This window comes from Pleurodeles waltl, chromosome 10 (assembly GCF_031143425.1).
Source record: "Pleurodeles waltl isolate 20211129_DDA chromosome 10, aPleWal1.hap1.20221129, whole genome shotgun sequence".
Classification (NCBI taxonomy): Eukaryota; Metazoa; Chordata; class Amphibia; order Caudata; family Salamandridae; genus Pleurodeles; species Pleurodeles waltl.
Genome location: NC_090449.1, coordinates 935328252 through 935345831, shown reverse-complemented (window position 1 = coordinate 935345831; position 17580 = coordinate 935328252). Strand labels below are relative to the sequence as shown.

Genomic DNA, 17580 nt, shown 5'->3' with positions numbered 1-17580 from the left:
CAGGTACAACCTGATCCATACATTGACACACACATTAATACATACTGATGCATACAATAACACACCCAGGCACACACTGACACACCAAGGCACACACTGATGCATACACTAACACATCAAGGAACACATAATACATACACTAACAGACCCAAGCACACACTAATGCATACACTAACACACACACACACTGATGCACACAGTGACTGACCCGGTAGACACTGATGCATACACTAACACACCCAGACACACACTCATCCGCTCATCCACTGATTGATAGACCCAAGCAGATACAATTGCATACACTGACACATCTGGATAAACACTCTTGTCTACACTGATACACCAAAACACACTGACACATATTCTAACAGATCCAGACACACACTTATGCATACATTGACACAACTAAGCACACACTCATATACGTGCTGACACACTCAGAGAGATACTGATGCATACACCGACTTACCCAGGCAAATAGTGATGCATACAGTTACAGACCCAGGTAAGTACTCATCCATACAATTATACACTCAAGGACACACTGATGCATACACTAACACACTTATACATACACTAACACACCCAAGCAGCCTCTGATTCATACACTAACACACCCATAGACACACTGATGCGTATTTCAAGTGTTTATGAAATTATGTGGATTGTATATAGAGACAAACAATAGAAGGGGGTGTAGTGTACACCTGAATCTTTTAAAGAAAAAGGAAATAGGTTAGCAATTCATGTTTCTTGTTTTATTATTAACAATAGGTTTGTTATCACTAATTGTCAAGCCTTAAAAGATACATTTATAATATGAACATTTACAGTTTATTTATCCCCCTTTCTTTTTTTATACAGAGCAATGGATAAATTCATTGGAATAATGAAGGGTATTAATTATTTCTCCTTTTACACACCATTTGTAACTGCTTCATGGGTAAGTACACTAATGTACTAATATAGACTAATGAAAACACTAATAAATGTGCAGATATACTTGTACATGCACTAACTCACCAAGGAACACACTTATATATACACTGTCACACCCAACCATACATTGATGCATACACTGACACCCAGGCACACACTGATGCATACACTGACACACACATGTACATATTAATACATACACTAACAGACCCAGGCATACACTGATACACCCAATGACAAACATAAGCATACACTGGTACACCCAAACACACACTGGCGCATGCACTGACACACCCTAGCACACACTGACATTCGAAGGCAAACATTCATATATACAGTACAAACCCAGTCACACACTTATACCTACATGACACACACAGACACACACTGATGCATACAGTAAAACACACAGGCACACACAGATGCATACAAAACACACCCAGGGACAACCTGATCCATACATTGACACACACATTGATACATACTGATGCATACAATAACACACCCAGGCACACACTGACACACCAAGGCACACACTGATGCATACACTAACACACCAAGGAGCACATAATACATACACTAACAGACCCAAGCACACACTAAAGCATACACTAACACACACACACACACTGATGCACACAGTGACTGACCCAGTAGACACTGATGCATACACTAACACGACACTGATGCATACACTAACACACCCAGACACACACTCATCCACTGATTGATAGACCCAAGCAGATACAATTGCATACACTGACACATCTGGATAAACACTCTTGTCTACACTGATACACCAAAACACACTGACACATATTCTAACAGATACAGACACACACTTATGCATACATTGACACAACTAAGCACACACTCATATATGTGCTGACACACTCAGAGAGATACTGATGCATACACCGACTTACCCAGGCAAATAGTGATGCCTACAGTTACAGACCCAGGTACGTACTCATCCATACAATTATACACTCAAGGACACACTGATGCATACACTAACACACTGATACATACACTAACACACTCAAGCAGCCACTGATTCATATACTAACACACCCATAGACACACTGATTCGTATTTCAAGTATTTATGAAATTATGTGGATTGTATATAGATACAAACAATAGAAGGGGATGTAGTGTACACCTGAATCCTTTAAAGAAAAAGGAAATAGGTTAGCAATTCACAACCCAATATATTCCTAGTATGGACATTACAAATAAAATAGAAGCACCTCGAAGCACACATTTAATCTGATGCAGGTGTTTTCAACTCATTTTCAGCGTCACATTTATTTAAATGGAACATGCTGTACTGCAGTCATCTACCCAGCAGACATTCAATTGCTAGAAAGAGCCTGCACTTCAGTGGGATCCTTTTCTGTGGTAGGTCAGTCCCTTTGTCTCTTGCCATGTTCATAGACATTATAGGGATTTGGCAGTTCATCAGTACAGATTGCGATTTCATATGCACAAGATATAGGCTTGAGGGTTTTACAAGGGAGTCAGATTTTGAGAGAGATGGACAAGACTTCTGTAAACAATGAAAAAATACACACTCTTTATTATTGGTCCTCTCAGGCAAACAACCATTTAGATGCTGATTGAACAGTAAGGTGTTTGTGACCTTAGTGACAGGATAAAGATGTTCCTTTTACAAAGGGGAAAGCTGAGCTGCTTCAGTGAGAGCCAGTCACTGCTTACTGCAAATAACACATGTCTGAACAGTCGTGAAACAAGTGTTGGCCTATTAATAGTAAAGAATGTACTGGTTTGGAATCTTCTGTCCCTCGCCTATTTTTGAATACTGTGTTTGTTACATATCAAGCTTTGGCAGGCTAATAAGAAGCGGCAAACAACACACCCTAGTCTGAAAAGTTGTGTTGTGTCATCTTTTTGATTTATGTTGTTGCGGAGTGTATTATTCTTGAGGGAGAGAAATATTTCTCAACATTTTCAGCTAAATTTTCACTAACTAAAAATGTCCAGTGGCTAAACCTGCGATGTAAAAATTACTAAGCTATGTAAAGTCCAATGTAAGGACCAATTTCACTGTTCAGCAGCAGATCATGTCACAAAAAGTACAAAACTGACCCAAGTGCAAGGGGATGACATAAAAACAAACAGAACATGAATGCATGTCTCCCATTGTGAAGTTCAAATCCTGCCATACAAACAGGCTGCAAAAACAAAATGTGATTTTTTTGCCTGCACCTCATGTTCATCACTCCTGCCGACCATCTCTGTGTCAGCCAGGCCTGTCATTGGCCTTGTCCAAGTTTCACCAGTAAAGGACATTCTGCCGAAGGGTAAAACCAGCATTCTGTTTCCTTTCTTAAACAAAATGCCTTCCCAAAATTAACATTTAGCAATGTCTTAAAGAACTCTTCTTTCCTAAATGGAACAATTGGTTTTCTTCATTATTTATTCTTACGGTGAGGACGTCTTTAAATATGCACTTATGTGAAGTGTGTGGGATTCAGCACAAGCGTTTATTAAGATCAAGCGACAACAATATTACAAAATAATGTCTTCCTGGAAATCGACTGTAAGCAATTCTAATGTGATCTTTTGAGAAATGAACCTAAAGTTTTTACTTCCTAAATGCACTTCTTGGAACCCTTCCACCTAAACCAAAGAGCTGAAGTGTAACATAAATTTTGAAAGGATAACATTTTTTGAGTATTACAAGGTCAAAAAATTGTCTCTGTTCCAGCCTCTGACAAACAGTGCTAAAACTCAGCAGAGATGTGACACAAAAGGGCCTATTTCATGTCTTTTATGGGTTTTAAATGCCATAGTACCCATGAGGCATACACATCACAAGACAAGCAGTATGTGGTCACGTAGTGGTCTGCACTCAAAACAGTAGTGTACACCTAATTACTGTATGTCAAGTACAATCACAAGCCCAATCCCACCGCTGCCACTAATGTAAGAAATGGGGTATTTGGTTGGCAGGCAGCCTGTCCAAGCAAGGACCCTCACTCTAATCAGGGTAAAAGAGAATCACCCTCAGCTAACCCCTGTTTACCCCCTTGGTAGCTTGGCATGAGCAGTAGGCTTAACTTTAGAGTGCTAGGTGTAAAGAATTTGTACCAACACACACAATAACTTAATGAAACACTACAAAATGACACAACACATTTTTAGAAAAATAGAAAATATTTATCTAAACAGAACAAGACCAAAACAACAAAAATCCACAATACACAAGTCAAGTTATCAATTAAAAAGCAAAAAGGGTCTTCATGTAGTTTTAAACACACACTAACACTGTTAGCATAAAAATTTACCATGGGTGTGTCAAAACTAACCCTGCATGGGCGAGTGTATGCCAAAAAGGGCTTGCAATGCGTCAATTTCACTCACAAGCGAGACCTTGCGTCGTTTCTCCTTTTGTTGGGTCAGGCGTGTCACTTCTTCTCTCCGCAGGAGAGCGATGCATCGATCCAGTCAGAACTCTAGGGTCCGGGCAGGCCTTGTGTTGTTTTTACACACCCAACGGTACTTGGGTTGAAAATCCAGCCGCACGATGATCCGAAAACCACGCAGCACGGGTTGCAATCTCACCAGCCTCTGTCAGCGATGCTGCACATTGTTTCTCCAGCTCTGTGCGTCGATTCTTCAGTTGTGTTGCAGGTGAGCATCGATTTTCAGCCGCGAAGCCAGCAGCGCATCGATTTTTCAGCCGCAGATTGGAGTTGCGTCGATCTTTTCCCCACACAGGGTTCTGTGTGTGGATTTCTTCCTCTTAGGCTGCCAGCTTCTCCTTTCAGGGTCCCAGGAACTGGATGGGCACCACAGGGCAGAGTAGGAGTCTCTCCAGAGACTTCAGGTGCTGGCAGAGAGAAGTCTTTGCTGAGACTTCAAACAACAGAAGGCAAGCTATAAATCAAGCCCTTTGAGATCTTCACAAGATCGAAGGCACACAAAGTCCAATCTTTGCACTCTTACTCTGGCACAGGTAGCAACTGCAGGTAGCTCCACAAAGCACAGTCCCAGGCAGGGCAGCTCTTCTTCCTCAGCTCTTCAGCTTTTCCACAGTTAGAGGTTCCTCTTGGTTTTTAGAAGTATTCTAAAGTCTGTGGTTTTGGATGCCCTTCTTATACCCATTTTGCCCTTTGAAGTAGCCTACTTCAAAGGAAAGTCTCTCTTGATTGTGAAATCCTGCCTTGCCCAGGCCAGGCCCCAGACACTCACCAGGGGGTTGGAGACTGCATTGCGTGAGGGCAGGCACATCTCTTTCAGGTGCAAGTGACCACTCCTCCTCACCCTCCTGGAACAGATGGCTCATCAGGAAACATAGACTGCACCCCAGCTCCCTTTGTGTCACTGTCTAATGTGAGGTGAACCAGCCCAACTGTCAAACTGACCCAAACAGGGAATCCACAAACAAGCAGAGTCACAGAAATGGTATAAGCAAGAAAATGCTCACTTTTTTAAAGTGTCATTTTCAAACACACAATCTAAAAATCAACTTGACTAAAAGATGTATTTTTAAATTGTGAGCTCAGAGACCCCAAACACCACATGTCCATCCGCTCCCAAAGGGAATCTACACTTTAATCAGATTTAAAGGTAGCCCCCGTGTTCACCTATGAGAGGGACAAGCCTTGCAACAGTGAGAAACGAATTTAGCAATATTTCACTGTCAGGATATAAAACACATTACTATATGTCCTACCTTAACCATACACTGCACCCTGCCCTTGGGGCTACCTAGGACCTACCTTAGGGGTGTCTTACATGTAAGAAAAGGGAAGGTTTAGGCCTGGCAAGGGGGTACACTTGCCAAGTCGAATTTACAGTTAAAAACTGCACACACAGACACTGCAGTGGCAGGCCTGAAACATGATTACAGAGCTACTTATGTGGGTGGCACAACCAGTGCTGTAGGTTCACTAGTAGCATTTGATTTACAGGCCCTGGCACCTCTGGTGCACTGTACTGGGGACTTACTAATAAATCATATATGCCAATCATGGATAAACCAATTACATACACACTTTGTAAAGGAGCACTTGAACTTTAGCACTGGTTAGCAGTGGTAAAGTGACCAGAGTAACAAAAACAGCAAAATCAGGGTCCAGCACATATCAACAACCTGGGAAACAGAGGCAAAAAGTTAAGGGAGACCACGCCAAGGATGAAAAGTCTAACACATACAAAAATGAAGGAACGGATGACAACGAGGAAGCCCTACTCCTTGCATTTGTATATAGAAGCCGTCTGCTCTAAATGGACTTCATTTTTGCATTAAAGGAACCTCTACTGATGCTATATGAAATCAATGTAGGTATCACTGTATGAGACCAAATAATCTAGGTAAACAGCCGTTTCAAAACAAGAAGGGGCTCATTATAACATTGGCAGTAAATGCAACCTACCTCCACGGCGACGGCTGTCAACATACCATCGCTGTGTGTACCAGCCGCGAACTGCATTATGACCGTAGACGGAATACTTCCAAAAGGCTGGCGGTATTACGTCGGAGGACAGCGGTAAGGTGTAACATCAGCAAAACACCGCCAAGCATATCATGAGCCAAGATTCGGCTGGGCGGTGTTCTGCTGCCGGATGCTGCTGCTGGCAGCATCGCCGCGTCCTGTCTCCTGCCAGAGGACCCCCTGCAAGCAGGTAAGTTGGGTTCTCCGACAGGAGAAAGGTAGGGGGGTGTTGTGCGTGTGTATTTGGGTGTTGTGTGTGGGTGTGTGTGTGTCTGTTTTTACATGCGTGCATGTGGATGTGAGTCACATGGAATGCATGCGTGAATGAATGAATGTGGGTGTACGTGTATGTTGTGTGTTGTCAATGCGTGTGTACTACTATGTATGTTAGTGTGTGTTACGGGAGTGGGTATGTATGTGTACATGCGTGGGTGGATGTGGGTATGTATGTGTGTATGTGTGCACATGTGGGTGTGTGGATGTCAGGAGGATTGGGAGTGGGAGGGGGAGGGTGGGAAAGGACACTGGGGACACGGGCAAGGGAGACTCCTATCAGTGCCAGGGAAATGATTCCCTGGCACTGATAGTGCCTACCACCATGGTGTTCGTGGCGGTAAGCATGCCATGAAAACCATGGCGGTAGGCAGGGTCATAATCCTGAGGGTGGGATTGTGATGGTCGCCTGACTGGAGACCAAAGTCTCCAGCCCAGAGGCTGTTATCACCCTGGTGGACGGAGTGGTACATTGGCGGTTTGGCTTGAGCCAAACCGCCAATGTCATAATTTGGGAAAAGATACTGCCAGCCTGTTGGCAGTACCTTTTTCTGAATTACCGCCATCTGCCAGGGTTGTAATGAGGGCCTACATGTCTATTGCTGTGTTGTAAAATGACATTTTTTTGATCCCAAAGATAATATCCTTAGTCCTGTTAAATCCGGTGAATCCGCCATACATAATACACATCAGATTACCACTGTAAGCTTCATTCCACTTTCACATTAAACTGTATGATCTAGTTTCAATGAAGGCCAACCGAGGTCAAAGTGTGAAAATCTTTATCAAGTGGCTCACTGCTCTATAGGTGGCAGCTTTTCTGAATCTTCTTGCTTCTCTGCAGTGGACGGTGGAGGGATTAGGCATTGCACCTCTTCCACATTGACAAACTTATCGGGCTGGATCCACCTCTTCAGATGTTCCAAGGGGCTTTCATCGCATTAATGCTCATCCATGAAAACCTCTGACTGAAATGTGTATATTAACAGTCTGTCACAGTGCTCCTTTTTTGCTTTGGCGAGTGTGTGCAACATGTCCTTGGAGGTGACTTCCTGAGACAAGCCCTTAATTCTGTGTACTTTTCTCTCTAAAGAAGCTAAATAGACTCTAGAGCCCTGTGGCTCCAGTCTATTGTGTAATCCAGTCATGGACGTCTCATTGAGAGGTGCAGTATTTAAATGTCTCTGTGTTTCTGCAGAACATGCAGTAAATGAATCTGCAAAGAGTTCGCTTGTAACATCTTGGCTAACAGGATTTGGTAAACTGGAGCAGATTTCAGCCCAGAGTTCCTGGCCTGTCCTTGTAACTGCAGGATCAATGCTCTCAATTATTTTCATTGAGTCTCCAACTGGGTTCATTTAAATGTTTTGACCCGTAGGATGTGTTTTGTTTTAAAAACTGGGACTTTGTGAAGACAAAATAGTGGATATGCCCTGTATCGTAAAGTGGAATCTTCCCGGCCACAAGAAATTCTCGGGCCAGCCTACTCCAGCTCAGACACACTGATGCATACACTGACACATCCATGCACACACTGATGTAAACATCAACACATTCAGGCACACACTCTTTCATACACTAACACATCCAGGTGCACACTAATACATACACTAACACATGTAGGCACACACTCCTATATACACTAACAGACCCAGGAAAACATTAATACATACACTGACACACCGAGACACACACTGATACATACACTGATGCATGCACTAACACACCCACACACACAGTGGTACATACACTGACACATCCAGGCAGACACTGATGTATACAGTGACACAACCAGGCATACATTCTTTTGTACATTAAGACACCAACATACACTTTCTCCCCCAATTACTACATTATCTCTTTGATTTTCCCTCTTTTTTACTTGTTTCTCCATCCTTTCTTTGCCATTTTTAAGTATCTTCATATTGCTTTCCCCTACCTTTTATTACTTTCTCCTTGTTTTTTCCCACAAAAAACTATCTACTCCTTCTTTCTCCCTTGTGTGAAATACAAATAATGTAGGAGGGTGGCCACAGGGCCACCTAGTCCGGACAACCTTCCTCTGCACAAGGCCATTATAGTTAGAAATATAATTTAAGAAGCGTTAGAAATTCACTGGGGCGTTATAGATAGGTGCAGAATTTACTTGCACATAACCATAGAAATTCTGTAGTTATAGTTACATGCCCTAACTATAACTTATGCCCCCACAATGCACTGTTTATGACCTCACATATTACATCACTCATGTCATGGTCAATTACATCACTGATGACGTCAATGATAACATCATCCACCTACAGATTCTCACACCCCAGTCACATACACATAGAAAATCTCCTCCAACCACTCATACGCTCATCCTACTACTCTGATACGCATTCACACACAGATACAACTACACACCAAAACACTCACTCATTGTATAATGTACTCAGACATGTATTTGCTAACTCAAATTGGCAGTCACAACAGCACTCACTTTGCCATGCAATTACTCAGACACCAACTTATACACCCATAAAACCATTCAGACAACTAAACAACAACCTATCCAGCTAATACAATTTTCATACTGACTGAGCCACTCACACACCCATACACCCAGTCATATACCCACATACTCAGCAATACAACCACACAGACAGCCAATCATACATACACCCACCCAGACAATAAGTCACTCACCCATACAAGTACTTGTACACCCACTCAGTCACCCATACAACAAATAACATAACCTGTCACTCACCCACACTGTTACTCACACATCCACTCATTTAAGGGCATATTTATACTCCGTCTGCGCTGATTGTGTGTCAAAAAGTTTGACGCACATTCAGCGCAAACGTTGCCCTGTATTTAAACTTTGATGCCCGAGCCCGCGGAAGACAAAATTACGCCATGTGTGTCATTTTTTGGATGCGACAACCGGCCTTGCGTTAATCATATGCAAGGTAGGCGTTCCTGTCCCAAAAATGGCTTAAACGCCTGTGCTTCGTATTTATGCTTTCGGGCAAAAATGACGCATGGCCGAAAGGCGGAGCCAGAAAATGATGCACAGCCTGATTTGCGTCAAAAGTTAATGTCTGGGTCAGGGCAGGTGATAAAATGGGGCAAACACACCTGTATTTAATCAGAACACACAGAACAAACAGCAGAGCAGCAACAGGGAGAAATGGAGGTGATTCTAATCCAGCGTGCACGCAGACGCAGGGCCCAGCAGCAACAACAGCAGCTACAACAACACCAGCAGGGACCCCAAAGGCAGCACAGAAGGCAGGAGAGAATATTTCACCCCAGAACCGCCCTTCAGGGCCTCAGGGAACACAACATCATCCAGAGGTACCGGTTGAACTGGCAGGCCATTCACCAGCTGCTGCGCAACAGTGAACTGCAGTTGGCCCCCACTTTGGTGACACCCGCACCATCCCAACAGAAACCAAGCTGCTTGCCGTACTTCCTATGCTGACAAGTGGCTCTTTCCAAACAACTGGTGCCCTGGTTGGCAGAATATCACAACCATCCTTCTTCACCTTTTTGGCCAAAGTACTGGATGCCATCATTGGACTGACACCCCGCCACATCTGCTTCCCTAACACACTGCAGAAGCAGCAGGAACCAAAACAGGGGTTCTACCTCATCAGTGGCTTCCCACACGTCCTTGGTGCAATCGACTGCACACATGTATGCCTTGTGCCACCTGCTGCAACTGAACACCTCTACCGCAACTGGAAGCACACACATTCCATCAACGTGCAGGCCATAGTTGATCACCAGGGATTGATCACCAACATCGTGGCTAAATATCCTGGGAGTGTCCATGACTCATACATCTTCCGTCACTGCACCATCAATGAACACTTCCAGGATGGACGGTATGGCAATGGACTACGTGTTGGTAAGTACAAAATCCTACTTATATACACACTGCACAGCAACCTTCTAGGACACACAACACATACACCACAACAGCAACATGTGGACAGGAACATACTGAGGTCGTGACATCGCTAGCCATGTTTCTTAGGTCACCATTGAACCTGTCACACATTGGAAATTAGTGTACAGTCTAATGTTAAGACGTCAAAGATCACAACGTGTGGAGTGGGTTGCCCAAATGTCACCTTGCAAAATGTAAGTGTCCCAATGACCTTTACATTAATTAATTGCCTAAGTCTAAAGTTATGGGATGTCCAGGGTACATTGATATGAACGTGTTAACAACACTGCCAATTCTAACTGTGTATGGAACTATCATCTCACCCCCAGTGAAGACACAGGGACACCTGTATCACAAGTCACAATGCTAGGGAGGGCACACTGTACTGCAAATCCCAAAACATACTGCTGACAAACGGTTAGCAGACAAACACTCGTTCAGCCAAGGAAACAACACAGTGCAGATGGTAAATCCTACAAGCCTAGGATGCTACATTATTACACAAAAGAGTCACAGACAACACAAGACAACTACTGCCATGAAAGGTCATTTCAATAGTACCAGCTATATTAACATGATCCCAATCATTTTCTCTTGCAGCTGATCAGGGGTATGGCATCCTGCCATGGATTATGACACCATTTGGCAACCCAAGTACTGCTGCAGAGCGTGCCTACCACGACGCACATAGGAGGACATGCAGCATTGTCGAGAGGACCTTTGGCATCCTCAAGTCAAGGTTCCGGTGCCTCGACATCACTGGTGGTAGCCTCCTATATTCCCCGGAGATGGTCTGTAGGATCATCCTAACGTGCAATATTGCACAACATTTGCATCAAAAGGAACATTCCCCTCCTGGAACCAGAGCCACACATGCCTGAAGAGGAAGAAGAGGAGGATGCTGGCCTGCAATATGAGGGGGACACAGCCGCTAGTATACGCAGGCGGCAACAGATCGTCAACAATTTATTTTGAATATGATCACCTTCACCACTTTAGTTAACGAATTTAAATAAACACCTATTATAATCACCATATAATGGTCTGACTATTCATTTTTGCACACCTTCATCTCTACTTATCAGAATAAGAGTGTTGCCTCATGGAGCATTGCTGAGATACTCAGTAGGACACTGAACATCCCAGAGCTAATGTGATGCCTAACATACAATGGTCACATACACACACACTCTTTTTCTCCTTTGAAGGCCAATAGCAGAGGACCACAACTATTTCACACATACAAGTTGAAATCAAGGTCCAACGCAGCATATGGCACACAACTAAGACACCATCACTTAATAAGGGGCAAACAAGCCTCATACATGAGGCAGTCAATGTGCTTTGGCATCAGTAACAGGAATGACTGACCAGACCCTTGACAGCAGTAAGTCCAACTGCATCCAATATTTGCAAGGACTATCTGTGACCAGAGTCCCATAGAAGCAGAACATAGACAGCACAAGTGCCACACATATGAGCAGCATTGCACACATGACATTCAATCTACATGTCAGCCCATTTCCTAACTCCTGACACACCCATGCACCTGGTCACAACCCACCTGTCGGAAGAGGTCCCTGGAATACTAAGATGTCTACCCTTATATTCCCTTCTCTACACACACAGACCAACATTAGCAAACCAGTGTGCTACACCCTTTCCTATGGTATGCCATTGTCAAATAACATCTGACCGCATGGACGTCAGGTTAATTTATACACTGTCTTCTAGTTTCAAAGCCCTGTTAGCACATGTAGATTGCTTCCCATGTGAAAATGTCTGTTGTCCCTTAGAATGCAAGTCTCACCTACAGGACAGGTGAGAAACAGATGCAGCCCACACCAGTGATCACCTCCATGCACACCACCCATTTCAAAAGGGGGACACAGCCGCTAGTATACGCAGGCGGCAACAGATCGTCAACAATTTATTTTGAATATGATCACCTTCACCACTTTAGTTAACGAATTTACCACCCATTTCAAAAAGCACTGCCCCTGCTGATGCCTGGAACAGTATAGGAGTTGCTATTATGTCAAATACACCGTTAAGCATTGATACTAATTAAGCCGTGTAACACAGCCACTGGGTTCATTTGCCACCTTCAAAAACACAGGACATACACAGTTTGACATGTCACCTCTCTAGTTTGTCCTCCAAACAGTCTTAGTCAGACCACTGATTATGTAACTTGTGAAATTGCTGGATCCTGATTCCCCTTGCATTCTGTCAGCCTGACTGGCATCTGTCTGTGCGTCACACTAAAGTATCCCTGTGTCTTCATATGTACCACACTTGCGTTAGCAAACCTCTCATTCATCAGGGGATATTGGGCATGAGCTTCTTCAATGCATACACAAATACATTGTATAGCATCATCTGCCTTTTAACTGTACCATTTGAGTTACATTCTCTTGGAAAAGAAAAATTCATGGCCCATCCCTTGTCTGGGTTGCATTTACGCATGAATGACAAAGTGTGACAGTGTCCCAGGGCCGTAGGCAGGGATTGGGTACGGGGCTTTCAGCACAACCAGCAACCTCTGATAATGTCCATGAATAATCCACAAATGTCAGGACCATGACAGTTCACACACAGAATCACAGTGCTCACAAAATAGTGATGGGCCATGTGTGGTTAATATCTGTGAGAATAATCAGCACAGAGTGTATGATGTTCCCAGATGCAGTGGGAATTGCAGAGGCTAACCTGTGTACAAATGTTGTAATGACACCTGCCAGAACATGACACCTGAGACATTATCTCACTCAGCACTCAAAGGTTGCCCTGTTGACTGACTCTTTACACGTCTTTAGTGACAGGGTGGGACCATCCACATGTTGGTTCACATGTCCACATCCACTTTACTCACATTGATCAACCAGGGATACTCAGTAGATACAGGAATAGCTGCCAATGACTCATGATGAGTCCTGGACCGAACTGTGACCAATTACACCCCAAACAATATACAGGATCATCATTGGACCACACACATGAACAAGACACCTATGTGCAATTGATCACTGGAAATATGTGAACACATGCTGCCTAGTATGCTGGTCCACCACAGCCACTTGATAGTTGGGGCTCACTTCTATGGCCTCAACTGTGGTGTCATCATACATTTGAGATTCACCCTTGGCTGTCTGTGCAAACAACATGGTACCCACTTCCTCAATGCATGTTTATGCCTCACTTTGGGATTCACCAACTAGTGTCTAGGAAGCTCTAACCAATACTCTAGGACATAGGATGTAGAAAATGTGGACCATTTACATGAACAAGCGTCTGCCATCCATCCGGTGCATGCTATGTCACCTGTGGTGTCTACGTGACCCTAAATCTTGGAAGTCCACTTTACGAGTGTTGTTACATGTATGACTAACACATGCCCTCTCTCATTTCCACACTGACTTGCATCTAAGATTGGACACATGGACGTCACATTCGTACAAGCATATGTACAAAAATGCTTCATGTGATACACATACACTTGGTCAACAAATACATTAGTTGCCGAAGCACACACTTAGAGCCGAAGGCATTTAGGTATTGTACATATGTGTGTCACATTGCTATCCTCTCCTTATGCCAAACATGCACAATTTCTGCAACACATATATGTAGGCCACACTTACGACCAACTATTGCGTCAGCCAACCGTAAAAATACTGTGAAGGGAGTTGCGGATCATGGTCCGCTTCAGTATGATGTCACACACGTGAACATACACCATCAACACCACAGTGTCTTCAATCAGCCTATCTCTGATGTGTCCCAAATGTAACATAACCAAAAAACAAGAAAAATTGCCCAAAACCAGTTAATGCACTGTAATTTTGACTTTCCTAGCGTTATTCGTAATTTTTTGTCTACCAAAACTGTATTTGCGTCATTTTTTTGGACACACAGGAGTGAAATTTAGCCCGCATCCATATATTTGTACAGGCCATGTACTATTATGTGGATGCGGGCTAATTCTCACTTCTGTCTGTCAAAAACAATGACGCAAATACAGTTTTGCTAAACAAAAAATGACGCATAGCGCGAAAAAGGCGGGACTTTTCATACAGGAAGTGATGTAATAGGATATCCTGTTTACAGATCATGTAGAGTGGGTGTACTTTCACTTTCACTTTGCAGTCTATGATTCTTCTAGACTGTGTGGCTGTGTAGAGAGTGTTGTCCTGAGATTTTGTGCTGTTTATGTCCTGTGTGCTATCTGTAAAGTCCATTTGTGAAATAAATATTGTTGCTGTATACTGTACTACTGTGTTTTGTCTACATTTGTCCATTTATCTTGTGTGTTTGTTGATTGTGGGAGTCTGTTGTGGGTAGTGTTAGTTTGGGGATAGTTGGGCTCTTTTAGTTTACTTTTCATCTGTATTTGTACCCCTACTTTCCCCCTTTTCCCCTTTCTATTTCTTTTACCCCTATTCCCTTTCACTTCACAAGTATGTCTGGTAGGCCACGTCTTGGCAGGATGCGGGAAGAGGAGTTTGGGGGGTTCATCTGGCTTGTGTGCCATTTTTGCTGCTCATGATCCAGGCAGGGTGATACAGGGGTATCCAACAGAGGCGCGCAGAATGCGGTGGGGAAAGGTGCTGCATCACCTGCAGCGTGTGTATGCCAGCCAGAGGAGTGACCACCAGCTGAAGCACCGGTGGGCTGACCTCATCACCAGGGAGCAGGATCTCTTGGATCACCTGGGAATCATGATTGGTGGCACTGTTGGTGAGTACGAATCATGTTAATGTACACGATTAAATGCTCTGTAGTGACATAAGGGGATTAGTACAATGTCTGCCAGCTAACTTGCTGACTGTGTGTAATGCTGGGGAAACATAAAGGGATAATTGATGCACTATGGCAAGGATCACAATTGCTAGCTGTCAGGTAGCACGTGCTCAGCAAACTTACAGGTTACTTTTCCATGAAGGAAATTGGTGCGGCCTTTTTGTCAGAAAAGCAAACAAAATAGGAGCCAATCATGTCTATATAGGGTACTATTGACAGAGAAGTACAGATGTACCAACATTTAGGCCAAACTTGTTGACGCAATTGCTAGACTGACTTTAGAATCACTACATGATGCAGAAAATGAGTGCTGCCTTCACGTCAATTGATAGTAGCAAAGTGGCTCAAACATATGTCTCATGTGAGTCTGGTGAGTGTGGAAGGAAAGCGTTCACAGAAGTACTATGAATGTGTGGGATTATTGTGTTCCTTGATCTTTTTGGATACATGTCAGATCTGGATTTGAAAACATTGTGAAAAGGTGTAAGGTGCCCTCAGCTAACATCTTAGAATGTTTGTTGGAGTTAGTTGTGCCACATTCCAATTAGGGATGGCAGTCCAAAGGTATGCACATGGCTTCACATCTTCATGGTTGGTGCAAATCACCATAGCTGGGCCACATCAATTGAATAAAGTGTAACAACAGGATGGCTTACAAAAGTCCCTGCCCCTCCCTCTGTACATTGTACCTATGTGTCATTAATGTGTCATGGCCACGAGGCATGTTTGACTGGTAATGCAGTCCTCAAGTAACCAGGCTATGGATGTCTCTCTTGGATGCACATGATGAGACAATTACACTCCACAATTTTTTTCTGGTCACCAATTACGGGGCATGTTTGCAAACACATGATAGTTAGGGCCAATGTATGTGTGCAGATACGTGTGTAACTGTCACAGAAGACCCATGCTATGTACAAGTTGGCTGTGATATATCAGATGTAGTACCATCATGTCTGAGTGGCTGCCATTTCCTTATTCCGCCTACACATTGTATATGTTTATGAAATTGTTGCATTGTGCACAGATTTTGAGCATATTTCTTCCTTCCATACCTTACAGGTGGACCGGCACCCTACACTGTGGGAGAGGTGGCATCATTTGAGGAACCCCGACCACTCCAGTAAGTGTTGATATGTCTGTTATGTGTTGTGTTTGCTGGTTATGGACTTGTGTGAGTTGGATGCATAGCAAGGGGTGATGCGTTGGGAAAGCTTTTCTCTTGTTCCATGAGTGGGAATTCAGTTTCTCACATGTTTTGAGTTGGCCAATGCGTATCCAATGGTATCATGTAGGAATTGTAGGCCATTCCTGTAGGCCCCACTGTGAGTACAGGGGTTAGTCATGTGGATGACACTTGTATCACCAAAAGTCGCACTGGAAGTCAACTCAGATTTAGTCAGCCTGTCAGACCCACATTCTCCAAGATTGGTACAGCTAATTGCTTTCCAATAGACATCTGCTTCCCTATGTACCTATGTAATCATGAAACAGTAGGTAGAACCTCCTAGCAGCATGTACTTCCACATGTAGTGCTACAAGTATGTGGAACTTGAGTGCAATGGCCTAGATGTGCATGCAATTCATGATCATGGGTGTTCTAGCAACTATGTGTGCGATGTAAGTCAGGCCTCACTGGAAGTATAAGTTGTGTACCAAGTTCTGCATTTCCTGACATGTGTGGCCCTATGAGTGCTCTAGGGTTTGCTGACTCATAATTGTTGATAGACCTTTCCTGTGGTGTGTCTGTAGAGACAAACATGTGTGGAGTTTTCTATTCACTCCTTGGTGTACATGTTGTTGGCAAATTATAGTTGTTTATCCACCCCTCCCACCCTCAAACATGGGCATGGGTTTGTGAATGGGGTACCTAGTACTGATGCTACCAGTATGTTACACATACATGTGAATAAGTGACGGCATGGAGAGCCTTCCCACAGGGTGGGCCCACTATGCCCACCACAGACACCACCAGCACAACCACCAATCTGAGCCAGGTGGCCCCACCCACAGCTGGCACTGTTGGTCCGACATCTGCTGGACTTCCAGGCCCCAGCATTGCCACCGGTGCAGGACAGCCCACTAGGCCTGGCACCACACCCACACAGGCCTCCTCCATCGGTACCCAGACTGCCACAGCTCCATCTGTTGACCC

The 17580-nt window shown here is 43.8% G+C and overlaps 1 pseudogene; it reads right to left on the bottom strand.

Annotated features, from left to right (window-relative positions):
- Window positions 1-7473: 7473 nt before the first annotated feature.
- Window positions 7474-8016, bottom strand: LOC138260843 (coiled-coil domain-containing protein 32 pseudogene; annotated as a pseudogene).
- Window positions 8017-17580: the final 9564 nt, after the last annotated feature.